Genomic DNA, 19073 nt, shown 5'->3' with positions numbered 1-19073 from the left:
TCTGGCAAAAGGCTAAAAATGAGCCAAGCTGGAGGAGAAGTGGGTGGGTGGAACTCATGTGCTGGGAATTGCAGCTGTAGCTTCAGTGGACCTGTGAAGCTGCAGGACCCAGGGAGTGCTTTCACTCAGCCAGAGATGACAGAAAACCAACTCTGTGTGCTCTGGCCTTGTCAGGGTTCCTGACTCTGAGGTTTCTTCAAAGGGTTTTTCTGCCTGGAGTAGCTGTCCCTGTTTCAGTCTGATTCACAACTCCATTGCTACAGCTTTATGCTGATCTAACCCTTCTGAAAATCAATCAGCCAGACTGGCGCCGGTATAAAAGTGGAGTGATGCAGTGGTGAATCAGACCCATGGTTACAAAACACTGTTTGGAGGAGATTACATAACTGGACTGGGAATATTTTTAAGAAATTAATCACTTTTAAAAAAACAAAATAAAACAAAAAATAAAACAACCCAACAACAGCAACAAAAAAAAAGCCTCAACAGCCCCAATATGATTATGTTTAAACTTTCCTGATGACAGAATCATAAATATATTGCCTCTTACTTAATCACACACTGGCCTGTTTTAGATTCATTAAAAAGTTCAACAAACCCAAAAGATATGAAGTAGTGCTATTCTATCTGGCATTCTCTCTCACTGGAAGGCAATGCTTTGCAGCAAATTTAAGAGGGAGAATCAACACTTTCCTCAGAAAGTCAGGGTACAAAATGCATCAGGAGGAGACTTAGTGCTGAGTTGAGCTTGTTGTCATGAAATAAAGGCCCATTTTGTGTCTCTGGGATGGGATCTACTTTGTATGACTGAATTGAAAGCTGATATCCTGCTTCATCTCATCTACTCCATCCTTCTGGCTCTCCCTTGGCAACAGGTGCTGATCACCAGCAGAATTCAATCTGCACCACTCTCTGCTCTCACAAGTAGAAACTGGGGCAGGATTTAGTTCAAATCCTTTTGTTAGGAGAGGGCTTGCTGCCTTATCTGCAGACACGGGAGGGTGTTCATCACATCAGTTGGTACTGCTGAGCAGAAGTCCAGTCTAGTCCAGCCTTCTGAAAACCACCAAAAGTTACCAAAGCTCAAAAGCTTTGTGATCTATTCCAAATGAAATCATAGAGAGGTGTAATCTTATATTAAGCACAACTAAAATTATTACATCACAGGTATTTTGGCACAGCATGTGTCAAAGTGCCCAGGTTTTTTCTTCAGGGTAGGTCTGCCCTCTCACATGTGGGTATCCCAGGACACTGCAACATTCCAACACAGCAATGGTGGTTACTTGGGCCCAATACATCTACTGTGTCTTCAGGTATTACAAGGATTCAGGTTTTTCTTTTTTGCATTGCAGTATTAAAAGGTCTCAGACATCTGTGTGGTTTCAGTATTTGCTGCTTTTTCAAACTGAACTCCCAAATCTGGCTCTCCATAGCCCCCTTTTGCTGTGGCTGTACTTTACCAAAAGCTCATCACCCACATTCAGTCCAGCTCACTTTCCAAACTGACAAGAAGGGTCAAGTTTTACTTTCCTATTGTCTTGACAATAATTTTTGCAGCTGCATCAGATACTTTTTAGTTATAAATCATGGACCACCCCAAAAGTACTTCTCTTATTAACTCCTTGTGAGTGCCCACAGTCATCTCAGCTGTCTTAACCTACGATGAAGTTGAAGAGAGGGTTTTGTTCTTTTTGCCATAAAAAGTCAATTCCCAGCTTTAGGCTTGGAAGTGAACATGGAACGCTTGCTCACTGAACCCTTCAACACCGTAACTAAGGTGGTTTTGAGGTAACTTGGAAGTAGTAAAAGATTGGTTTAAACCATTAAATTAAGTACTTTCATTTTGCAGAAAAAATAGGCATTTCCTGGACTGTACTGCCACAGGGGGTTGCAGATAGAGATATTTTTATCGAAAATTCAGGGAAGGATTAGACAAATTTATGGACATTAGGTCTGCAAAAAGAAATGAAAAAAGACAGCATAGCATTCTCAAATAACCCTAATATAACCATTATGGATGCTAGAAGAGAATGATGGAACAAAAAGCCTTGTCTTGCTATTTGTTGGAGATAAAATCCTGGGTTAAGTGGACTGTTGATCTGACTCTGAAAGGCATTTTTTCTGTTTTTATAGAACATGTTTACTTTCACCAGTTCCATTCTCCATATGAACACGAACATCATGAACTTTGGACTTATGATCCTTTACCTCAAACATTTTCAGAATGAAAGCCTGTATTAGCTTTGAATACAGCAAGACTATCTCACTTTCTTTGCTAAACTTCAGCCCAATAATTTCACTGTAAACTGGATTTTTTGCTTTTTATCTCATGCACAATATTCAGGCTACAGCTCTACTGCAGTCTGAAAGGGAGTGTGTTTCCCATCCACTTAGCCTTCATACTGTGAATTCTATTCTCATCTGCAGTTAGTTTTAAAAAGATTTCTTTTCCCTTTCTTTTTATAAATTCCTGCTCTTTGTCCTGTCTGATGTCCATGCTTATCAAATCCACTGATTTACTCAGAAAGTACTTTAAAAATCAATATATAGTTGTTGCTGCAGAAACTTGCTAAGTTGTTTGTAAAACATCATCTGGGACCAGGCATGGAAAGACAGGGCTTTTGTCAATCATATTCTCTTATTATTGATTGTCCTCAGATCAAAGTAAATATGTTGTAAGATGTACTGAGATACAAGGTAATTTCCAGCTGCTGGGAGAGGCAGAGTCCCCAAATGCTTGACAGGGAAATGTGAGGGCCAGGAGCTGAAGATGGTCTGGTGGATGGCACACCAGCATGCACAAAGTGGTCTTTCCAAAAATATTTCTGCCATTGCTGATGAATGCATCATTTCACTAGTTCTAAAACTGGCCTCATGTGCTAATAAATACTTGCTTACTTGGAATGCTTGCCTTTCATTCTTGCGGGCCCTAATGATTTTAATTCACTCCCTCGTTTGCCCTTTTCTTCCTTCTCTCTGAATAGACATGGGAGGAGCCCCTGCATATTAATCTTGTTAAGTGTGCTGGAGCTGATGGTCTAAAATCTAAACTGCTTGATTTAGCTGCTAGAGGTAAGTTTCCTCTTTATTTAATCTCTCTCTGGAGATGGATGAACTGCTCTGAAAACACAGCAAGGTCATACCTTTGCATAACAGTGGAAGCAAATTAAATGTGACCTTTCACAGATCTAGTTCATGATTTTTTGTAATTCCTAAATCCCATGGAAAAAAAAATCTCAGAGAAGCATGTTTTGGGGTTTTTGGGTTGCTTTTGTTTTTCTTTTTTTGACTCATTGAGTTGTTTTTATTACTAAAGGCGTGAAATCTTTCCTTTGTGGTCCATCTGTCACAAGTATCCTGCCACTTGTTGGCTGTGGCTGTCATCCCAGGGTAATAGGCTGCAGCTGTTTTTAATAACTTATAGCTGAAATCCTCAATATGTAAAATCACCAACTGCTTTCATGAGAAAACACTCAAAAAATGCAATCAACACTTACTCATTGTTACAACTAATAATTCAGTATTCACATGCATAGCACTCCATATCAACATGACCATATTTCAGGTTTGCTTTGAAGGAAAGGAACAAGTGTTTGTTACAGGATCAATTCTAGGATGGCTCATTCTTGAGAATAATTTATCCCATGGTGATAAAATGTGGATGTGTACAGAAGTTTACCATGATGTCCAAGAGCTGAAGCAATAAAAATTTATTGTATCCCTTGCTTCCTCGCCTCTCTTCAAACCAAAAGCATATTTTTTTCAAGAACCATGAAAGACATTGCTTTAGGGTGAGATCCTGCTTCATTTACTCTATGAGCACTTCTTTATACTCACTCAATTTCACTGTTTTTGTTCTATAATGGTACTGAAACACCTCTTCATTTTGACTGATTGTAGCAGCAGGGACAAAATTAAAATCTCCCTTTCATATATGTGTATATATTTACAAGTATACTTGTGTCCATGTATATGGGCGTATATCCGTATATATGGCAGTGTGAAAAATCCCAAAGTGGGCAGGAAAAATGTAGGCACAGATGTAGAGTTGGAAGCCACTACACAGAGGTAACTATATAAGTCCCAGTGAGCTTGTAAGACAGAAAAGCCCTTTCATCTTTCTTTTAGCTCTAAATGTAAATAATATGAACAATAGGAGACAACTTGTCCTGCTGTTTACTCTCCCCTCTATAACATTGATGCTCTGCACAAAAGCATTCCTCAGTATCTAAATTTCCTTAGATAAAAGAGAGTAATTTTCTTTCATCTCATCCTGTTGTGAGTTAAATCCCTTTGTTCAACCAGGAGAAAACATTCTGTAAGTGCAAATGTATATTTATTATAGGAGTTCTACAAGAAGGCTATTTTATGTAAGCAGTGGTACAACAAGCTCACCATTTCCCATCCTTGCCAGTGTGCTGCTCCCTTGGGCTGCAGGCACGGGGGCAGGTGGGTGTTTACTGTGCTGGCAGCTAATAGGCAGAGCCATTATGCAGCTCTCTTGGATGGTTAATGGGGAATATTATCCAAAATTGACCTTGTTTAGACATGGAGTGCCTTTGGCCTCGCTTCAAGGCACTTAACATGAACAAGCATCTGATTATATGGGCTTTTAAAAGACTATTGTTTAAGCAATATCTCACTGCAAGAAGCCCTGGTGCGCACCAGAGTTTTCCTTTCTAAAGGTTGCATGAAGTATAACTTCATGTCATTTAATTCATATTTGTCAGACTGATGAGAATGGAAGCCCAGGAATTTAGACCCGATAAGTGCATTTTAATCTAGTACAGAAAGAGCTGCTCACTGTCTTTGTTTCACATTATTGCCCAGATTTCTTAGCACACAAGCAAGTTTTACCTTTTTGGCAGACATGCTGTGCTGAAATTTCAGATTGTGCAATGGTTTGGACAACACCAGAGATGAGACCAGAGGAGCACACAAAAAGGCTGCTCCCTGTCTCAGGTACATTTTGTATCTTTTTCTAGAGGCACAAGAGCCTGCTGTCAACTCTGCATTCTCACAGGGCTCCATTTCTTAGACACAGGAATTACCAAGCAAGCTGTTTGAACAGCTTGTTTCAGGGCTGATATTTAGATATCTAAATAAAGTGGCTGTTCTTAGAAGAGACTCATGACAAAAGAGGAGATGATAATAATTCTAGTATATTATCATTTCACCTGTCTTAACTAAACAAAGCTGTATCAGGGCTGTCAGTAACTGGGACACATTAGGCTGATAGAAGTTATTATTACTTTTAAAAGATAAATATGCAAACAATAGATTAAATTTTCTCTACAGTGTGTGATTATCAGTGATGACAGGTGAGATGGTGCTAAGTATAGTGAATGTACCTCCATTTAGACCATTGATGGAAAAGCAAGAATCTGAATATTCTTTGTAGCTGAGGCAAAGAGAGCAGTGCAAACCCGAACTTCTCCTACAGGAATAGTGAATTCACCTCAGAACATAATTAAAGTCTAAATCAAAAGCCTGAAAAATGTTTTTCTGGGGGCCAAAATAAAAAGAGAATCTCCTAGACTTTCAGCTTATCAAATGGAGATTGCAGGTTTTTTTAGAAATGCATATTAACATGCTTGAATTACTCTACCACAGGGTACATGTATATATAAGGTATATGGTGCCTATGTCCTTTCAGCAGGGTGCTTCACCTGGGATAAGCTGCAAGTCTTAGCTGCCCCATCACTCTTTTCTGCAGGCATTGCCTTCCCCCTCTATAATGTTTTGGGTTCAGTTTCAACAATATGGGTTTATTTAATTGCACTTTTTCTGTAGCACAGCTTCCTTGGGCTTAGCATGCTCTCCAGAGCATGAATGATCTGGGGTTAATATACCCTCAAGAACCTCTCTTACTCAATTTAAAAGGCCAGCATCTCTCATTGCAGAAATGGTCACGTCTTCCTAATCATTAATGATTTTTAAAATAATAATTTATTCACCTTTCCAGGCTATTACAACTACAGTTCATAAAGTCTCCAGTTAAAGAGCTAATTCCCATTTCTCTAATCACATGCAGTATTTCACTGCAGGATGGTCATCATCTAAGTAATAAGAAAAATATTGGGCAGAAGAAATGTCCATCATGTCTGACACAAGAAGAGCAGATAAATTGTTCAGTCAAAAGACTATGCAAAACTGATAATTGAAAGTGGACTTTCCAAATCCCAGACCTGTGCCTCAAACAAAATTGCTGCCTTCTTCCAAAATATCAGTGCTTCATTTCAGTTTTATCTCAGGATTCCCTATCAGAAAGGTAAAGCAGCTTTCACATACTTGTACTGAAAATAAATTTCCCACACAGTAAGGTCAAGTTTTTTAAACCCATTTTTACAGTTTTTATTTCTTCTATCATTATTTTAAAACAATTAAACTGTATGATTACATCAGTAATCAATTAAACACTTGTTAATGGCCCCTCCAATGCCCCTCTACTCATGTGCTGTGCTAAAAGTACAGGCAAGAGAGATATGACACAATGCTACATAGAGACCCAGCAAAGAGCCATCACTCTTGCCTCTACCTGGCATTTAGGAAGGAGTGAAAAAAGGAGGAAATTGTGACTCATTAACTCAACTGTATTTACAACATCACGAGCTCCAGTAGATGAAGAATTGCAATCATTACCCAGGAACCCAACAGCCCATGAAACCAAGAGCCAAGGTTAAACAGGCTGTCTAAACAACAGGGCTTTATTGTCTAGTACATCAGATTTGCTCAGAAAACAGGAATACAGTTTGTGTGAATTATGTGTTCATCAAAAGGCAGTTGCTAGCAGAGCATGGGGTGCATAACTCCCAGTTCAACCCATTGGGATAAACATCTACTCTGCCTTTTGGGGACAATTTAAATGTCTGCTGAAACACACACTCAGGCACTGGGGAGACTAAATTATTCCAATTCATTTCACATGTTCCACCAATAGCAATTTTATTTCATTAAGAGTGTGGACAGACCCTAGAGATCTGAAATGAACTTCAGTTAGAGCTCAAGGTGTTCTTCAAAACTTGCACATAAAAAGGGACACAAAACAGAAAGGAATTAAATACGAGGTAGGAATAAGGTTAAAGAAAGAAACAATGCTTTTGACAACAAAAATAACTACATCAGAAAGAATTGTGCAGTGTTAGAAAATTGTTACATGCCTATAATATGCATTCTGGAAAAAGGATCAAGTCACCATCGTGCTAGGTGCCACACAGTTTTTTAATAGCCAGTTCCTCCCTGTAGCATTTTTATCTTTGTTTGTTCTCTTTTTCTCTCTCCATCTATACCCTAGTCTCTGAGGGCCAGGCTGCCATCTGTCTGATGCTCTGCCCTTGATGGGACTCCTCAGGATAACATGCTTTTAAATGCAAGTTAGTTTGGGAGAAGGAGGTGAGGCCAGGTAACACATAGCTTGCTGCACAGTCAGAAAAAGGCTCCTGTCCTTCCCTGGCTGGGCTGGAAGCTCCAGGCTACCTGGCCAGCCTGGTGCCTCTGTACAAGAATGAATTTCACCCTGAGCGGAGAACTTGGGTACAGGATGCACCACTGACAGGCCATGGGGCTGGTCCATCTGTTTGCATTTCTACCTGAAATGTGAAATTTATCATCAGATGGAAAAAAACCTCAGTGCTACAACTTGCTCAAATGAAAACATACACCTGAGCTTAAAAGGAGGAGACAAACTGGGATATTCAGCTGAACCCTGAGTCTCTAAGTCTTGCAGGTCAAGATGAGAGATCTTGGGAAATGTAATTGTGGCTGGTCATTCTCATGCATCTGTTTCCTATTACTGCCACTGTATTTTCAATATAATTTTTTCTGCTTTCTGCTAGAGAAAAAATAAATCGGTGCCAATGCAGAAGAATTACCATGGATAATTCTTTATTTTTGTGAGTGACGTGATCTAAATAACACCTTAAAAGTAGCTAGAGAAGCAGGAAGCCTCTTACTTTTTGACATGGCAATAGAAGTTTAGATACTTTTAATACAGCATAAATAGCTGACAGAACTCAAATTACCATGACAGATCTCAACTGTCTGATCCAGTGGGCTAATGCCAACTTACAGCAGTTTAAAAACTGTGCCAATGATACATGAACTGAATATAGCTCCTTTTTGCAAACCAGGACATAGTTCTACATCTACTTAGTGAGCATACTTATTTTAATATTTAAAAAATTAAGCCACTTCAAATTAGATTTTTTTAATAGGAAAACCCATGACTCGCTAAGAAGCCAGTGTAATGTTCTTGAAATCATGAAAAAAACTTTGATGTGTTGATTCACTGCAAGAACAAAATTACACACTTAAATTGAATTAGTCCAGTCCAGACCTCATGATTCTGAGGATTTCTCTCTCCACAGAGATCACTAAATGTGAAATTCCTCACAGGCATACCTGTGCTTGACAGGAGAGCAGCCTGATCTGCCAGCCAGTGTTGTTAAGATCAGCTGACAGAACAGTATTCATGTAAAATCATAGGCTCAGAAAGAAATAGCCAAGAATTTAAGCAAACAATATCGTTATAAGCAGCTAGCAATTATCTTCAAGCATTTCAAAGCAAATGAATCACCCTCTCGTGATTTCCCTTGCAAAAGTGCAGGCAAATTGTCGTGGTTATTGTGGTTGTTTCTGTAATTGATCTAGTTAAGACTGTAGAGTGGAATGGATAGATGGGTTTAAATCATCTCCCAAGGAGGTCTGATTAACCTTCTGGATTTGTTGAAGCAATTTGGAAGGCTGGAGGCAGCACGTTTGCCAAGAGGATGCCAAGACAAAGATTTGCTTTGCCTCCGGCTCTTCTTGACACAACCCACAAATGCACTCCATACCAAAGCAATGGAAAATAAACTGACTGGTAATGAACGAGTTAATGCTTTAGGCCTCCCGCAGCAGTGTCCTTCCGTCCTGTTGCTGGGCTTGCAAGGGTTTTTCAGGGTGAGAGAGAGACGAGAATGTTGACTTCATGTGATGAAGGCCGGATTTATTATTTTATGATACATATTACATTATGACTATGCTAATAGGAATAGAGAGAGAACTTCAGAAGCTTGCTAAGCTAAGAATAGAAAAGAATGAATAAACAAAGGAGCTCTCTCTGATTCTGTCCCAGAGAGAGCTCAGTCTTTGATTGGCCCTTAATTGTACACAACCAACATGGGCCAATCACAGGTGCACCTGTTGCATTTCACAGCAGCAGATAACCATTGCTTACATTCCCCTTCTGGGGCCTCAGCTTCCCAGAAGGGGAAAAATCCCAAAGAAAGGATTTCCATGAAAAGATGTCTGTGACACTGTCCTTCTGCAGTGGGACCTCTCCCAAAAGTCCCCAAGGATGGTGAACACTGAGGAGAACAGGTTCTGTTCCCCATGTTCACAGCCTGGCTTTCTGCCTCCTTAACCAGGAGCTCAAAACTGCATTTGGGAGTCAGGACCAAGCCCCTGTAATTTTGTGTTTTTCAGAAAAGGCTCTAAGAACACCAGGAACAGGAACTGGTATGGGTGCAATTCGCCACTTTTGTATCTTATTTCTCCTGTTTCTACTTAACAGAACTGCAAATAAAGATCTGGATAACTTATACCTACTCAGTATTCCCATGGAGGAATCAGGCGGGAATATTGAGTATTCAGGCCCAAACTCAGTATTCCACCAAGATTTTGCTATGTGGAAAAATGTTTGTTTCTTTATTGCAATGTTTTCCAACATTTTCCTGTGTAGAAAGTCTTCTCCTTAGACTGTGGTACAGGAAAATCCAGATCCTCAGGAATTTTGCTTTCTTTGGTTTTCCTCATTAATTCACAGGGAGCTTTTCAGATATCTATCTTGCCACCTTTTCATAGTTAAGAAGCCCACACTTAGAATCTCTTTTTAGGAAGAGTTTTCCATAGTCCCGGTTATCTTCCTCACCTGCTTTGGTGCCTGTGTTAGTCTGAATTCAGAGGCATTATGAGCATCCATATGTGCATTTTTATATTCCCATTCTATGCTTAATTTCATTAGTTATGTGCCTATAACTCAGAAAATCTTAACCTGTATTTAATGGTACTTGATTCCTTTTATTAAGGCTCAGTATAACTTACTTTCCTATGATAATTTTATCAATTCCTGGTTTAGTCATCTACATATCCTCTTGTGTTCATCAGCTCTTAAGTTTTACCCATGGAATGCTGAAGTTTCTCTTGTGCCCTCAGAGGCTGAAGAACAATGGAAGGTATTTGTCCCATCTGCTTAAAGAAAATTCAGATGGCTAAAGGACAGTTCAAAATGTCAGAGTTTAATATTCATGTCTTTTTCATGCAGGCAAGAAAGAAAAGTAAATTCTCACCTGGTGGTTCTTAAGGGCAGACCAATAAATTGTCTTGAGCATAATTATTTGCCAACCTGAATAATTTTATCAGATGCATAATGTTCTATCTGATTCCCTTCTTCCAAATTAGTGCATACTTTAAATAGAGAAATTAATATAGAAATAATTATATATCTTGATGGAGGGGTTCTTAACCTTAAATTTTGTTTTAATTTTCTGTTGATTTCCTGTTGCAACTCTTTCAAGGAACTCAGTGGAAGGTTTTTGGATGCTCTAAATAAAGTATTGCCAGTTTTTTTCCCTATTTCAAAAGGGGTGATTACAGAACCATAGAATCACAGAATGGCTTGGGTTGCAAGGGGCCTTAAAGATCATCCAGTTCCAACACCTCTGACATGGGCAAGGACACTTCCCACCAGACCAACCTTCAGCTTTCAGGGATGGGGCATCCACAACATCTCTGAAAAATGTATTCCCATGCCTCAACACCCTCACAATAAAGAATGTATTCCTGATAGCTAAGCTAAATCTACCCTTTTTCAGTTTAAAGTGCTATCCCCACATGCCCTTGTTAAAAGTCCTTCTCCAGCTTTATTGTAGCTTCCCTTTAGGAGCCATGAGGCTGCTGTAAGGTGGATGCATCCAAGCAATCTAAAATGTTAATATTTTAGCCATTACTTAAGAAAAAATCAGAGAAACTAGTTGATTTTAGAGTGACATGGTGATGCTCTTAGATAAAAATGGTTGTTTGCTATTTTGGTAGGGAGGTTTGCTTTTGCTGTAATTCTCATTCAGTCAGGCAGAGCAAGCAGTATTTTCAATGAGCAGCCCCACGGTTTGAGCTGTTCAGTGTGTGTGGGATTTGAGGGGAAAAGCAGAAGCTGCAGAATGGAAAATTCTGGAAGGAATGGGACTGCTGTGTGAAGGAATGGGATTGCTGTGGTTTGCTGAACCAGATCTGCAACACAGCCATTTCTACAGCCAGTCTGTGGCATGGGAGTGAGCCTGCGAGGGCAAACTGAGTCACTCCACAACAGGTGAAAGAAATACAGCTTGAAAGCTTTGTGAACTTCAGGAGATTGATGTGAACAGCACAGAAATGTGTGTGCAGCAGACTCAACAGCAGTTTCTGAAAAAAATCAGATGGGTAGAATTTTATCTTATTTTCCTTATTGCTTTAATTGAATGGATTATTCTGTTAGCTCAGTTCTAACTCTGTATTGCTGATCAGGAAATTTGAGAGTCTCTTGGCATTTTGTGAGCTATCCATGATGTGTATAATTGGATGAGTAGAATGTAAGTTTTTTTAGTATAGGATTATTAAATTTCATTTTCTTTAGGGTTTGCAAGGGTATAATGTTACAGCACATAGGGAGTTTTGTGTCTCATCACAGCCCCAAACACTCAGCAGGTGCCCCAAGACTCAGAGCACATTCATGTTCAAAGCCTTCAGTCCTACTCTGAGAGTAGCTAGGAATCAAATTTTTTGTGCACTTGATACATTCAGTGACCATAAACCCAGTAATTAAACTCTTGTGTGACTTCATAGTGGTGCCTTTTTTCCACAGAGGGAAGAATTAATAATTTGAAGTTATTTAACACAGTTATTTCAGGTAGTAATTCTAGTACATTAAAAGATACGAAACATAAACCAGTCCCATTATATTCCAGGAGCAGCCAATTCATACAGCAGCTGAAAATGAGACCAAAGCAGATTTTTCTGTCTGACCAACAAAGGCACAGGACACACCGAGTGTGTGCTGGCTGCTGCCACAGCACTGTGCATGGAACAGCAGTACAAAGAGAAAAAAAGGTTACAATGCACATATTTTGGGAGGGCTTGTGCTCCTATTGCAGCACAGACATGTTTGTTCACTGTAAGCTGAATGAGTGGAAAGGCTGACAAAGCTGCATTGCAACGGCAAATTTGCACCAGAGCACCACTGGAACTGAATATTTCGAGTCAGGAGATGCAAGGGGTGAAGCTCCCATTGCTCCAGAGTACAAGATGCCTGAGGCTGAAGATTGACAGTGCCCTCCAATGCCAGTGAAAAAGGCATGAAAATTATTTGTTCACCTTCTTGGTTTGGAATGCTCACCGTGGGCATTTCGGATCCTTATAATCTGTTTATTTCAAACGCCTTCTGATTCTCTCAGGAGCCATATTTAAAATTACAAGGAGACTATAAAAAAAAGTTCAAGCCCAAGCAGTTGCAATTTCCTTTCTTTTAGCAAAACCAAGAGGTGTAGTTGTAGTTATTAATAAAACAAGTAGGATTTGAAGAACTGCTCTCATGTGTACCCTCTGTTGTTGGAGTGCCTGCAAAGGAGAGAGCATCAAGAGGTGTAAAGGAGATAGAATAATCCCAAATTTTCTAAACTGAAAAAAGCTGTCAACACCTAATTGCTTCACATTACAGCACTGAAAGGTGGGCAGGTGGGGCAGGTTGTCACTGCCTGGGTGCAAAGTTGAACTCAGGGTTTGTTGCATTTCTCTTGAGTCACTGAGGGAAACAGAGAGAGGAATTCTTGTCTTACATCTCTGTATTGTCTTGTGAGCCCATGCTTAGTATGAAATAAGAAAGAAAAAGGCACTGCAATTAAATTTGTTTGAGTTGGCAAGCTCTTAAATAGCAAACTCTTGGGGAGGCAAGGAGAAGGTGGCTGCAGAGACAAAAGACTGAATCTCATTAACAGTTACACCTACAACAGTTCTAAAATAATTACCACGCAAAATACATTTTTGTTAGAAACAATTATTTAATAGTCCTGGAACAAAATTTGCTACTTAATTGGGAATACTGACAGGTAAAATAGGGAGAAAATATTTCAGCACTGTGACCCTGTACACATATGCCCTCTACTTAAATGCTTCCCAGCCTTCTCTTTAACACAGAGTGGTTATAAGCTAATTTAACACCTATTGCTCAAATTAATATCTGGTCATAAGAGGGCAACATCCAAACCCAGCACAAATCTTTTGGACTGTCCCTACATCCATTTCTGCTCCTGCACATCCTGGATCCTCTGGATGGGTTGGCAATGCTGATCCCATTTGCGGGCAAGACCTGGACCCCCATTCCTCCCACCCTGCTGCAGTGGATTCTGGTCTGCTGGGAGGCCATGGGGCATTTGTCAGCCAAACTCATTCACAGCTCATGGTATGGACATTACGAACATCAGAAACCAGGAAAAGGCACCAGTGATGCTAAAAGAGTGAGAAAAGAACACACAGGAGGAAAAAAAAAATTGTCTACAAACACAATTCATACTAAAATGCTTAGAATTTTTAAGAGGTGCATAACTACAGCATTTGAGCATGTTAATTGAAATATTTTTTAATATTTAAAGCATATTTCATCCCTTCTTTAGAATCACAGACTTTGAAATAAATGGGTTCTTTTATTATCAAGTTCACTTCACATTATAGCAAATTAACATTCAGTGGTTTAATTACCCATAATATATTCAGTTTAAAAGAAAAGACCATCCATTTTGCCTAGCACAGCAAATCATAAGTTCTCATAGAAACAGACTGCTTAATGCAGAGAGAATTCATAATTTTCTAGCAGTGAAACCAGTTATCCATGGTAGTAATACAAGAATATTCCTGGCAGTATTGGAGCAGATTAAATGGACCAGATTAAATACACCTGATTCTATCAATTTCTGTGAAGCACTGAAGAAGCACTGAAGAGAGAAGAGTAGCCCCATTCCTAATCCTTCCACCACAGGGGAAAATAATGCTCATCTATTTCCCTTCTTTCTGTTCACTGAATATTTAGGATGCCTACAGTGTTTCTAGTCCACTTAATTCCTGACTTCAGTTAATTGTAAGGCTCTAGTCATCAAATCTTAATATGCTCAAGACAAAATTAAACTGTGGATGATGTCTCCACAGAATGCCTTTTCTGCCAGTTTTCCTTTGGAAAGAGAGAGGTTTCAAATCCTAATATTAAAAGAACTTCTCAGATTATGAAGGGGGATAAAAACCCCAACAATTAAATCCCCCAGAGACAGGAGCAAATATTATTGTGGGGAAATTTAGTAAAAAACAATTAGTGAGTGATAGAATAGGGCACCGTGGATCCCTGGAAGTATTTTTTATAAAGACTTGAACATACTGAGGAAGGAAAGCACATATCACAGGGATCCTGACTCTTCCTGTGAATATGATGAAGAGGTCACTTCTTTGCTGCCCCACAGTGAAATGAAGAAGGAAGATGCTGGGAAGTGCTGTTGCCAAGTTCTCTCTTGGAAACAAAGCATTTCTATCAAACGTGTAACTGACCTCAGGTTTACATAGAAGTGTCTGAATTACTTTTGCCGACTTCAAAATGTTGTGGTGTCAGAAAAAAGCACGTTACTAAAATTGTAAACAGAAAATAAAAAATTGAAATGGAAAGTGCTTTTACTTTAAAATAAATCAAAAGGCTTTAAATTAAAACTGGAATTCAGTTCTTCATTGTTTCTTCTGCAGCTAATCATTAAATTCCCAACATATTTCGCATGTACCTCCAGGAAATACTTTATTTAGTTTGAATAGGTTAGGGAGTTACTGGTATGAAACTTATGGAGATGCTTATGCCTTCGTTCTCTGAATTAGTATGGATAAATACACTCCAAGTGACATAAATGTCTTCTCAGGTTTCTCCTGAGACAGGTGAGCTCATGTAGCAAGTGATAGAGAAATTTCATTTATATTTGTTTGCAGTTAGGCACAGCTCCATGCAGAGGCTCGGGTTTTTGTTTCTGTGGTGCTTTGTGTATGTCCCAGTGCCCCTGATTCCTGTGCACTCCTCTACTGCATCCAGAGGGGAACCCACTAAGATGTCCCATGTTTGATGTGATTGACTCTATCAATATTAATTCTTTGTTGTGCCCTATGCTGTATGATAATAGTTATTAATATTCTCCAAGACCCCAGATATTTGTATTCACGGTTTTTCTATTATACTAAAAGTAATATAGTTCTTTATGATATGTTAAATATTAATAGCATTGCTAACATTATTAAAAGAATGAAAATGCATATCCCCTTCAGAATTTATTTATTTGGAAAAAAAATTCTGTTTTTGTCTAGAGCTTGTTGGATGACTTTGGCACAGTGAAGAGCCAAAATGCAGTCTTCTTATTCTTCCCTCCAGAGTCCAAAAAACAAACAAGACTCAGTTATTTCAACCGCACTGAACAACCATGTTGAGCTGTACCAGGACAAAATAATTTTGTGCTCATAGGAATTATTATCCAGGCCTACAGTACATACTTATTTTCTCCCTGTAGTCAGATGAGAGGAGTTCAGAAGTGCTGATTTCATTATATCAGTCAAAACAGAGTCCTCACACAAAGAGCTACACAAACACCAGTAAGGTGTCAAGAACTTCCCATACCAATGCCTCTTCTCCCTCTTCATCATGTGCAACAGCTAAACAGAGACAGTTCAAATGATGGAAAAATATTGGGAGAGTGGGAGGGCATTTCAACCAATTTAAATTTTAAAAAAATCCTATTGAAAGCTTGAGTTCCAAGATCTATGTCAAAGCAGGTACTAATTATTAAATATATATCATGTATATTGTATCAGATGGAGGTCTGTATGTATGAACCAATTTTTTTTCCTGGGTTATGTTCAAAATGGAGAGGTCAGTGACTAGAGGAAACCACAGAACATTAAGATCAAATATAAAAAAATAAGTAAGTTGTATAGAATCAATTAATACTTTTTGGTTTTTCTACTGTCAAGCAAGTAGTGTCCAAACACAAATGTCTAAAAGGGGATAAAGATTTGGACACATGAGAATTACAGCTGGTTCTAAATATCCCACATGTACTACTCAAAAATATATTCTTCAAAATTATATCTAGGAAGTAAGTTTTTGTGACCATGTGAAGCACTAGAGATGTCCTTTCTCATCACAAAGGAACTCCAAAAGAACTCTGCTTACTGCTCTGCTGGTCAAAAATTAAAATTTTTGTAATTTATGCTTTGTAGAAAGATCAAATTCAAGTCTGGTTGTAAAAGGAAAAAGAATTGTATAGGCTCAATAATCATCTTGTTTTATATTCCTAAAAATGGCATAAAATCTTGCATCCTGCACATTTTAAATCTAAATGTTAATGGAGGTGCATTGACGATATTCCCTCAGAAATCACCATCTATAAAACACAATTTAAACAGTTCCAAAATATTGTATTAGAACATTTTAAACCTCCTTTCAGGATAATAGGATGATTCAAATAGCTGTCACTGAAGTAAATATAAATCACAGCTTGACTAATCATAAACAAGCATTGATATTAAAAAAAAAAAACACTTTTTTTCTAAGTGAGCCTTCCAATGCAGTGCTGGGATTTCTTTTTTAATTCTGCACTGAGAGAAGTGCTGGTGGCTTTATCTTTCATTCAAAGCTGAATGGAACCTAAAGGTTATCTTGAACATTCAGGCTTTAAAGGGCCTTATATTTTCCAAATATTTTATTTAGACAAAGACCGTGCTTTTCCTGAGTCACAACAGCTGATATGTTGTATTGGAAAGGCACTTCACATTTATAAGGTGACCTTCCAGACAGACACTTGAAATCTGCACAGGTAAGAGTCCACCTGGAGGAGAGTTTTGTTTGCTTGGGTTCCTTATTTTCCAGAACAAGAATTTATCTCTTCTCTCTACTTTTATTTCCTGATTTGTGACTTGATCCCTTGGTAACAGCTGGTTTAAACATCCCCTGCCCAGTAACAGCTGTGTGTTTATGTCACTGCCAGTGCTGATGTGTGTGTGTGCACACAGAGGGGAAGATGGAGGAGAAAACAGGGAGGGGATAAAACCAGGATACAGCATTGTAAAACTTTTACAGTTAAAGGCTCAGCAGAATTCCCATTTCAAACTGCTTCCACCCAGAAGAGCTTCTCTGCTCCTCCCTGCAATGTGATGGATTGTTATAAGCCCATGATTTACTCACAAGGTAGCATTTAATGCTTTCCACAGAAAATGGGGGAAATTCAGCTAATGGAGTCATTTCTAACAGTTTTATGTGTAAGAAAGGAATACTAGTTAAGAAACTCTGTATAGCAGCAGCCCCCATGCCTTCAGCTGAGAATTACTAATTTGCACATCAGCATTGACTTTGAAAGTCAGTTCACAAGCAGATTTATTACAGGATGTAATCAAACTCTCACTCAGCTGCACGTTCCACCAGTGACATGACATAATCCATTTTCTGTGTGTTAGCAGCAGAGCAAGCTCTTTCTAGTGCTGAAATGTCAGCTGTGCAGCCTGACACATGCTTTGATTGAGTTTGGGCATCCTGTTGGGCCACCAGAGAAACCGACTTTTAAAGCGGCGCTTATGAGGAGCCTTTGGTACATTTATCTTTGCAACTGTTCCTTTGTTCTGCTCACACAGCACGCTGCAAAGTGAATTTATTTATCTCAGTTCATAAAGGAAAGCCTACCAAACATGTTTCTATGTAAAATTTAAAAATAAAATCCTTAATTAGATAAGAATCAAATTAAAACCTGACAAAGGGTGTTCTGCAGCCCGTTCCATTAGACGCCACAAAGGAGCAGAGCAGCAGGACAGATCAGAAAAAGATAAAACATGAAGGGACCTGGGAAGAGTAACTGAACAGGGAGAGCTGATTATGAGATGAGACAACAAATTGCAATGGAATAGAAGGACAAGGATTTGAGAAGACATGAAAAGGAAAAAGAAAGACGGAATGGAGACTGGTATCGTTCAAGACACAAAGCTATAAAAAAAGGTGGGGAGGAATTTTTTGAGTTATTACAGTGACAGTTCTGGCCATCTGATTTCCTAAAAGACAAAATAAAGGAAGAGGATGTGATCTACTTGTTAAATCTTAACCATTGTTATGGCTTACTTTGTAAGGGTAACTGTAAATGGCTGAGAATTAAGAACAAATATTTAATTTTACACATTGCATATTGTTGCAGTGAAATTTTTCATTAGAAATTTCACTTGTGTATTTATCTTATTCTGGATTAAGATGCAATCAATTTTCTTTTTTTTTTTTCCATGTAGAGACCATTCAATTATAAAATAATCAGCAACAGGGTTTCTATCATATCAAAAATATCATAAAGAATTCAACATTCAGAACAACACAACTTTCCATGATGTGCAGCAAAAGATTTTGCACCATATTCAAAGGAGATATAGGAGGAATTTGTAGAGGAATTGGACATTCTAGCTTGCACTATATAAAAACTGGGACAAAGTTTGTCAGGGTCTCTTTCACAAGCCTGATGAAGTCTTGTTTAGTTTTGGAAAGTCTTTGGGAAGGTTAGCATCTACACTAAGGGGACTCCACAGAACTCTTCTTTTTGCTCTTTGTTTGCATTCCTGAATTCTTTGTTTGTATTCCTGAATTGTCTTTACAATAATTCAGTGGATTTTGAATAAATCCTTTTACTAAACACCTATAACCCGCAAATGCTGCAGCATGTCAGGCTGGTTTCTGTGGTCATTGAAACGTGGGCACAACTGCCATCATCCCAAAGCAGAGCTAAGCTTAAACACAATTATCTCTGCTGTTACAAGACTTGCATTCGTAGCTCCATGACCTAGGATTGTGTTTGGTTAGCATATACAACATTTATTCTTGTGGTACGGGAAAAGAATTTCATCTTCTTTCATGGTGATGTCATGCATTGTAGGTCTAAGCATAGTGATTTTCATCCTCAGACAGATATCCAGCCTCCTGTAGGGAGACAGAATTTAACCAAGCCACTGAGTCTGGTAACATG

This window comes from Melospiza melodia, chromosome 2, assembly GCF_035770615.1.
Source record: "Melospiza melodia melodia isolate bMelMel2 chromosome 2, bMelMel2.pri, whole genome shotgun sequence".
In the NCBI taxonomy this organism is placed as follows: Eukaryota; Metazoa; Chordata; class Aves; order Passeriformes; family Passerellidae; genus Melospiza; species Melospiza melodia.
Note: the sequence above shows the minus strand (reverse complement) of the source record.